The 9,616-nt window shown below is 36.4% G+C and overlaps 1 long non-coding RNA gene across 1 annotated transcript; it reads left to right on the top strand.

Annotated features, from left to right (window-relative positions):
- The first annotated feature begins 242 nt into the window (after window positions 1-242).
- On the top strand, window positions 243-9,059 carry LOC106041512 (uncharacterized). The gene is made up of 3 exons (XR_010830957.1): window positions 243-380; window positions 2,903-2,974; window positions 8,663-9,059. It is a non-coding gene; the product is annotated as an uncharacterized lncRNA (long non-coding RNA).
- Window positions 9,060-9,616: the final 557 nt, after the last annotated feature.

Here is a 9,616-nt window from a genome sequence, read left to right as displayed (position 1 = left end):
TGTGCCCATTAGGGTGGACGTAGTGCTGTGGCACTTCCCAGAGGGCATTCTGGTGCAACCCTAGGCATCTGCTGAGACTCAGTGCTGGCAAGGCCACAGTCTTACCTTGATGATTCACTTCATCCAAATGTGAGAAAAGTACAGCAGAAACACAAATAACTCTACAGGAGCTGAACTAAGTCTGTTGTGGCTATTGCTGATACAAAATTAACAACCCTGCCTAACCAAAAATGTTTCTTTGCAAGATACACAGAGGATAGGAACTCTGTATATCTCTCTCATGTAGCTATATGGCATCTTCTACTGCTAATGGTCTCTGGCCTATAATTGCTAACCAGCTCTTCCAGGGACTGACAGCCTGCAATTTGATATTGACAAAGGTGAGCCAGAAACCATATGAACAACTTAGATGATAGAAATCCAGTAAATGGCAATATTACTCAATAGTGCTTAATTTACTGCAAGACATGCTACATATTTTCTAGATTTATCCATTAGTTGAGTTCCATATTATTCAGGTTAATGGAAAGTTGATTGCAGTTCACATTGGGCCAATAACTACTATTTCCATATACTCATTTAATAATGTAATATTATTACAATCATATTATATTAATATATATATATTATGTAATATATATAATATAATATATATGTAATATATATCATAATATATACATTAAATAGTGTAATATTGTATTGCATAGATTTTAGAAAATACTTACCGAAGGTCAAATGTACATTGCAGAATTTTGCCAAGATAACTGAATTAGAGAGCTGTGTAAAAAAAAAAAAAAAAAAGTGGGGGTGGGAGTGATAGTCAAGGTTCATCTCCACATTTCTTGTTGCTATGATAGAAAGCAGAGACATCACAAATAGCTCTATTACAATAATTTATTTATCTTTACTTACCTTTCCAATGTGCTTTAGAGAAACATTTGAAAATAGAATGCAGCAGATTTACCAACATTAAAAGTTACAGCTGTCTTTTTCCTGCTTCCACTGGGGATGAAATAATGTAATAAAACCTTATCAATTATTTATACACACATTTTTTCTGTTATAATAATTCAGTATGATAGTAATGGAGAGAGAATGTAACTTCTGCATAGCATTGGCACTCCATTATCTAGCTTCTTGTAATCAAAGGGGAAAAAAAAAAAAAAGAGAAAAAAAAGACTACTTTTCTTAGCTAATTTGACAGGACTTATGCAAATTCTGTGCTCTGCATTCAAGCCACCAGGAATTCAGGGCTGCTGCAGTATGTCAAAACAATTTTGTACAAACTTTTTTGTCTTCTTTTTTCATTCACATGATATTTTAATTAATAACAATTTCTTGTGCAATAAGAGAACTTCATAACCACGATATCCTTCAAAACATTTGAAATGTATATTTGACTAAATTTGATATCATGCATTATATAAATGTTGTGTCCAACCCAATAAAGGTCTATAGAACATGATAAGGACTTTTCTCTTTATTCTTCAATAATTAATATTTTTAAAGAACATGAACTTATATGAGGTTTAACAAAATGTTGGTGCAAATTAAGCATAACTTCTCTAAAATAATATTAAAAATTACCTCCAGGAAAATACAATAATACATATTTTTTGATTTTCAATGTGTAAGCTCTATGAGTCCTCTCTGAAATATAAACAATATATTTATTTTTTTGGAGTTCAATATCTATGCTTTTTAGAGGTTGCTTTTTTTTTTTATCACCTTTTTTTTTTTTCTTTGCCTGTTTCTTTTCTATTTGTTTTTGTTTTCTTTTTTGAAAGGTAAACTTGATATAAGACTTCCAAACGCAAAAACTACCCCATGAACAAATTATGCAGATTAGTACCAAACATTTCTTGGATGTTATACTGGCAAGCAAATTATAGTTTTGTGTCAAAGCAGTATTTCTAATTCTGACAGTCATGATATGGACCTTTATTTAAAAACAAAATGTCCTGGTTTTAGCTAGGATAGAGTTAGTTTTCCTCCTAGTAGCTGGTAGGTTGCTATGTTTTGGATTTAGGGTGGGAATAATGTTGATAACACTCTGATGTTTTAATTGTTGTAGAGCAGTGCTTACACCAAGCCAAGGACTTTTCAGCTTCTCGCTCTGTCCTGCCAGCGAGCAGGCTGGGGGTGCAGCGGGATCTGGGAGGGGACAGACCCAGGACAGCTGACCCAAACTGGCCAAAGGGGTGTTCCATACCATCTGACGTCATGCTAAACAATAAATAGGGGTGGCTAGCCGGGGTGGGGGGCTATCTGCTCGGGGATAGGCTGGGCATCAGTCAGCGGGTGGTGAGCAATTGTACTGTGCATCACTTGTTTTGTACATATTATTATTATTATTTTTATTTTATTTTCTGTCCTAATAAACTGTCTCTATCTCAACCCACAGGCTTCAGTTTTCCCATTTCTCTTCCCCATCCCAGAGAGGGAGGGGGGAGGGTGAGCGAACGGCTGTGTGGTGTTTAGCTGCCAGCCGGGTTAAACCACAGTCTTTTTGGCACCCAACGTGGGGCATGAGGTGTTGAGATAACGACAGATCTGACAAGAGTGTGTTAAAACAAGATTCTGATAAGCATTACATCGGTTTAATAGTTACTAATCACAATGCCGATTTTTGGGATCTCAGGTCTGCTGTGCCTGTTTTCCGAATTGAGTTATATAGCACATTACTTACTGTATGGGTTCCCTGTCACGTTGCTTATCACTTCTGGGGGTTGGTACAAGGTTATTATTTTGCTGCACTGTGTAACACTGGCTTACAATATGATAAAATTACCGGCCATGAGACTAATCAGGTATTTGTACTCAGCATTGTCATCAACTCCATATTTTGGGAACCCTACCTCAGAAACTATTAATAATTACACCTTTCATGCTTTTTCTTCAGGGAACCAATCTATGGAGGGGTCAGGGGAAGATGTTTTTTCCTATTTGTTCACTATCCCTTTCTTCTCTACAGGTGAGTTATGGTAGCTCTCCAAAACTTCAAATATCCTTGGGATGTTCAGACCAGCATGTTCTCATTGTTATGTCTCCTGAATGCACTTCAGGTTTTGTCTAAGGTTAAACAAATACTTAAGAGGGTCATCCAGAGATCTGTCCTGAGGCAGGATAGTTATGATTGGAAAGGAGAGTGGGAGGATATGGGCAGACATCTAGAGCAGTGGGCACCTCCAGTGCTTTGGAAATTTACCCCTGAACAACTGAAAAATCCTAAAAAACTGGTAGAGAGCTTGAAAAAGGTATGTCATCACCTTGGCAGTACCAGACATACAGAAATTACTGCAACGTACTGGGGCTTGGCCTATGCTTACCGAGCTGCACTCAGTGCCAATATAACCCTAGTGACAGATCCAGCAGCCACTTCAACCTCTGAGACAGACCCAGCGGCCACTACAAGCCCTAAAACAGGCCCCAAGGCTGAGCCACGGAAACGAACTCTACCAGTGTTGGTTGTGCCCATAACCAAGGTGAAAAAATGGTATAGAGAGTCAGGTCATTTCGAACGCAGAGTCTTCTGCTAGGTCTAGGTTTAGAGAAGACAAGTGAGTTTGTAATGTAGTGCTTGAAATTTTCACTACACTTAAAATAATTGTTTTTCTACAGGCTGAATTGTGAATTTTGAAATTCCCCAAAGGTGCCAGAAGCTGATGAAGTGGACAGGGTTACATAATGTTTAAGTATTAAGAGTTAGTGGTTCAGATTTTAGGGAAGACTTGTGACTTTTGTCAGGTATGGGTCACAGTATCTTGGAATTTTTTAATCAAGAATTCAATTTTAGATTCTAAAAAATATGCTACAGTTTCTGTAATAAGTTACAGTATTATTCAAGGGTTTGCTAAATGCTATTCTATGATCCTAAGTGTGTTCAGGTTACAGTCTTACTTACAGGATTTCTTTTTACTGTAATAAAAATTTAAAGCTATTCATACAATCATTCAGGTCGGAAAAGACCTCTAAGATCATCTAGTCCAACCTTTAACATAGTGCTAAAGTCCACCACTAAACCATGCTACTGAGTTCCAAATCTACACATTTCTTGAAGACCTCCAGGGATGGTGACTAAACTACTTCCCTGGGCAGTCTATTCCAATGTCACACAACCCTTTCAGTAAAGAAATTTCTCCTAATACCTAACCTAAATGACCCCTGACACAACTTGAGGCCATTTTCCCTTGTATTATTACTTGGTGCTTGGGAGAACAGCCTGATCGCTACCTCACTACAACCTCATTTAAGGTAATTGTAGAATACAATAAGGTCTTCCCTGAGTGTTCTTTTCTCCAAGATAAACAACCCCAGATCCCTCAGCTGCTCCTTGTAAGACTTGTTCTCTAGACCCTTCACCATCTTCTTTGCTTTTCTTTGGATATGCTCCAGCACCTCAATGTCATACTTGCAATGATGGGCTCAAAACTGAGCACAGTTTTTGAGATGCAGCCTCACCTGAACCAAGTACTGAAGGACAATCATTTACCTAGTCCTGCTGGCTGCACTATATCTGATACAAACCAGGATGCTTATGGTTTTCTTTGCCACCTGAACACATTGCTGGCTCATATTCAGGCAGCTATTTATCAATATCCCCAGGTTCCTTTCCATCAGGCAGCTTTCCAGCCACTCTTCTTTCAGCCTGTAACATTGCATGGGGTTGTTGTGAAACCCTCTATATATGAGAACTCAGGTTTTGGATATGGTTCTGAGCCCTTGAAGAAAAGCACCCTCTCTATGAGAGTTTAATGTACAAACGAGATTATTCAGCAATACTGTTAGCTCCTATGCAAATACATATACATGTTTAATCTGAATTAATTTAATTATTATCAAGATCATAAGACAGCAGAGACAGCAATTTTCTGAGAAATTTTTGTAGTCATGCAAAATAGTTTTTAAATAGAGTGTCCAAACACTGAAATAAATATATTGATTTTCAGAAATGCCAATATTCCCAACTTCAGCTGGCTGAATATTTCCCTCTAAACATGTCAGTCATCTGCTTGATTTTATATCCCTTCATTAGTTTTATTGAATGTGATTCACTATTGAATTAAATTTCCTTTTTTGACAAGGTCACCAATGTAGTTGATCAAGAGAAGCCTGTTGATCATCTTTTTCGATTTCAGCAAAGGTTTCAGTACTGTTTCTCACAACATCCTTCTAGACAAAATGTCCAGCATACATCTAGATATGCATAATATGATGGGTTGATGATTGACTTATGGGTCAAGCTCAAAGGGTGATAGTAAATGGTGTTACATCAGGCTGCAGCTAGTCACTAGTGTAGTTCCCCAGGGCTCCATTTTAGTGCCAGTTCTCTTCAGTGTTCTCGTAAATGACTTGGATGTAGGACTTGAAAACTTACTCAGTAAGTTTTCAGATGACACTAAATTAGAAGGATCAGTTGACTCCAACTAGAGCAGAGAGGCCTTTCAGAGAGATCTTGACAAAACTGAGAGCTGAGAGCTGTGTGATCACAAACAACATGAATTTTAACAACAGCAAGTTCCTGGGAACTTGTTCCTCCTGTACCTGGGATAGAGTAACTCTGTGCATACAGAGAAGGGATGAGAGGCTTGAGAACAGCCCCACAGAATGGAATCTATAGGTTTTGTTTGACAGTATGTTGAATATGAGTTAATAGTATGCCCTTGCATCCAGGAGGGCCTGCCTTATACTGGGTTGCAACAAGCACAACCTTGCTAGCCAGTCAAGGGAAGGGATTGTTGTATGCTACTATTTGCTGGTGAATCCTCACCTTGAGTACTGTGTAGTTTTGGGTGCCACAATATATGAAAGACATAAAACTATTAAAGAACATCCAAATGAGGGCTACAAAAATGGTGAAGGTTCTAGAGGGCAAGACATACGAGGAGCAGCTGAGGTCACTTGCTTTGTTCAGCCTACAGAATAGGAGACTGAGGGGAGGCCTCATGGTGGCCTACAACATCCTTACAAGGGGAGTGGAGGGTTAGGCACTGATCTCTTCTCTCTAGTGACGGTGATAGGACCCGAGGGAACAACACAAAGCTGTGACAGGGGAAGTTCAGGCTGGATATTAGGTTCTTCACTGACAGGGTGATTGGGCACTGGAACAGGCTCCGCATGGAAGTGGTCACAGTGCTAAGCCTCCTGGAGTTCAAGAAGCATTTGGACAATGCTCTCAGATGTATGGTCTGATTTTTAGGTGGTTCTGTGTGGAGCCAGGAGCTGGACTCCATGATCCTTGTGGGTTCCTTCCAACTCAGGATTATATATATGATTCCATAAAATATAAATCTCTATATAAATATGAATTATATAAATATAAATCTTTAGTTGAATAGTAAATTCTACACCTTATCCAAACATCCCATACTTATTGAGTAATGAATTACTTATGTTTGGAAGTAATGAATTACTTACATTTGGACATGAATGGATCTTATTGTTGCAATAAGATCATATTGTTGCAATTGTTGCAATGTGACAGAAAACCATTTGTAAATAAATATATTTTAATAAAATTGGGCAGTCTTTAAGCGTTACAGGAATGAAGTCCAAAATCTGCATATTTTCCTTGATAATGCATAAATACTACATTTTTTGAATCGATAGTTTTCTTTGTAAGAGCATTCGTATAGATGTATAATCATGTCTCTGGACGTGAATATTGCTTTTTTGTTTCTCTCAAATCTGGATAATTCTACATACTATTTCTCTCCTTGAGTTCAGGCACAAACAAATGTCTTACATTCCTTAATATAATGGATAGCTCTTATTCTTACATAAACTATATTCCTAGATGATAGCCCCATAATATTTTTGTTGTTGTTCTTATTGGTGTTTTATTTAATTTTCTTAGCTTAGAAAATTCCTTAACTTTAGAAATAAAGTGATTGTAATAATAATAACAAAAATTTCATGCATTGATACTTCTTATTTTAACCCTTCTTTAGTACACACGACTGTTCTATACTAACTGCATGTATACAAGTAACGATTACATATTAAACTACTAATATAATGGAATTTAAATGTGTGTGCAATGTTTATGTATGTTATACATCTTGTTCTCTCTAAGCGACAGCTCTTACAAGTTCTGCTTCAATTGATTTTAATAAAATAATCTTATTTTTCATTAACTTTTGCTGTAACAAATGATGAAGAAATTAGTAAAAGTCTATATTCTTTGCATTAAGATGGGGAGACAGTTGAGGAATCACTGTATAACTCACCTACAGCAGATGTTGCTGTTACCAGTGAAACAACATATGAACTAAAGGGCTAGCTGGGACAGATTCTGCCATATGGATGGAAACTTTAACATCCTTCCAAGTATGAAATTCCCATGAGCTCAAATCTTAGGTTCATATGTGTAGAAACTGGCAGGACTACTCCTCTCCTCCAAAACAAATTAGGTCCAAAGGAATATTTTGCATGCCATTTCTACAGGGAAATAAGGTGATGGTTTTAACTGCTGGTTATTAAGAAGCAAAACTGAGTTCAGACTTACCCTGGAGCAGGGAGAGGGAAGAGTTCTGTTCTGATACAGTTTTTTTGTTTGTTTGTTTGTTTTTTTTCTGATAGAAGATCAAGTTTGGAAACTAATGATTCCTTTACCTTGTTTATTTGGGGGAATGGGAGGGAGGGCAGGGGGAAGTTAAAATAATTTATCATTATAAAAAGGTGTATAAGAAAAACAGTTGTTTCTGTCCTTCTTTAACTGGTAGATTATTAGAAGAGGAAACTTGCTGGAGCTAATACTGGAAAGGTTAGAGGAAATTTTACTTCCTTTAATTAAAGGAAGTATTATCTAGTGAAGATAATGGTAATTTCTTAACAGTCTTGCTGTAAGATATCATGTTTTTGCTGGACTGAGTAGATTAAGATAATTAAATAACGTTATCTACAATAAAAAATAATGCATTAGTAAGGCATTTATGTTGTAAATTAACAGAAATGATAAAACTACCTTCAGACCACAGATCTACATCTTTTCTTTTCTAATTGCACAGCTGCACTCAGGAAATGTTTGCTTTTCTGTTGTTAGATATTGAGAGAAGGATCATGGCAAAATTGGAAAAAGTGGAATATGAGTTATTATGATATGTTCTTACATGATGACATGATTTTAAGACCTGAATTTGATTTGTACTAACGTTCATAAAATGTATATGCCTATTTCACATTCTCTTTAGCTCTAAAAAGCAGTTTGATGACTATATACCAAATACATTAACACAAAATCCCTTTTAAAGACTTTTCAAAATTGTATTAAGCAGGCCTTTGATCACTGCTTAGAAATATCTGTGGAGAGAAAGTTGAACTTGTGCAAGGAAAACAGGTACCTTAAACCTGAAATACAACGTATTTTTCTTAAGGACACCAAATTAGTAACAAAGGATCATCAACCTCTGTTGTGTGGAATGAAGTATGAAAATCTGCTTTTGAAGTTAATAAAGTGCGTTACTGAGTCTCTCTGGCTATCAGAAGATTTCTGCCCTTGATAGCAGTGATCTTTTAACTCAGTGCCAGATTGCCATTTCTAAGGTTTGGACCAAAAATGGGTAAAAGTTATGCTGGAGGAAGGGCCATGGTTTCTGGCAGCCATGGAGGAAGCACAGACTGTTAAAGTTCTGGGGTCCTGACCTAATGATTTTTGTTACAGGTAAATCCCTGATCTCCTAAAACCTTGGATGAGAGGTTTTGTCAGGATTTTGCACACTGTTATTCTGCAAAATAATTTCCTCGTGGGAAGGGCAGTAGCCCTTTCATGCTACAAAGCAAGAAAAAAAAAAATGTTTGTGTCCTCAGCGATGGATACATTTGGACAAAAGCATCTGAAAGGCTTTGTATGTTGTTTCTGGAAGTAGTCCAGTGAAGTTAAAAGGTTATAAAACTCAGTGCCTGCCTTCATTTTTATCTTCATGTTTTAGCCAAGTATGGTGTTTCTTGTCTTTTTTTGTACTGCTCAAGCAACTACATACAGTTGGTTAGCTAGAGGTAAGGATGCATCTTAAAAAGTTAGACATTATTTCTCAGCTCTCTTCCTTCCCAATTTATCTTTTTTTTTTTTTTTTTCCATTATGAATTGTTTCCTTATAATCAAGGAATATGTATTAATGCCTTGACTTATGGCCAGGGTGGATTACGCATGTTGTATGTTATTTTTACTATATACATAATATAATAATTAATATACATCTATTAATCTATTATATTAATATGTAATAGTATATAATATATAATATGTAATATATAGTGTTATTATATATTAACATCATGCAGGTGAATACATGATGAAAGCCCTCTGAACATGAGAGGGAATTTGTTACGAAATAAATAAACCCATCCTCAAAACTGAAATCCTACAGAAAATAGTTAGGAAAGTGATAACAGATTGGCACAGCTTAACTACATACAAAATGATTCTTTTCACTTAGTATCTGAACAGAAAACTGTTCCTAAATCTGTCTTCTCCTGAAGAAAATACCAGTGATTAAAAACAAACAAACAACAACAAAAAAATTGCCATTAAATTTTCCTGTCAACACTGTGATTTAGGCTGCTTATTTACTTATTTCATAACAAAGTAAGGAGAACAACTGCATAAATTCATTTT

The sequence above is a fragment of the Anser cygnoides genome, chromosome 1, assembly GCF_040182565.1.
Source record: "Anser cygnoides isolate HZ-2024a breed goose chromosome 1, Taihu_goose_T2T_genome, whole genome shotgun sequence".
NCBI classification, from domain to species: Eukaryota; Metazoa; Chordata; class Aves; order Anseriformes; family Anatidae; genus Anser; species Anser cygnoides.
Note: the sequence above shows the minus strand (reverse complement) of the source record. Positions and strands in the feature narration are given on the sequence as shown.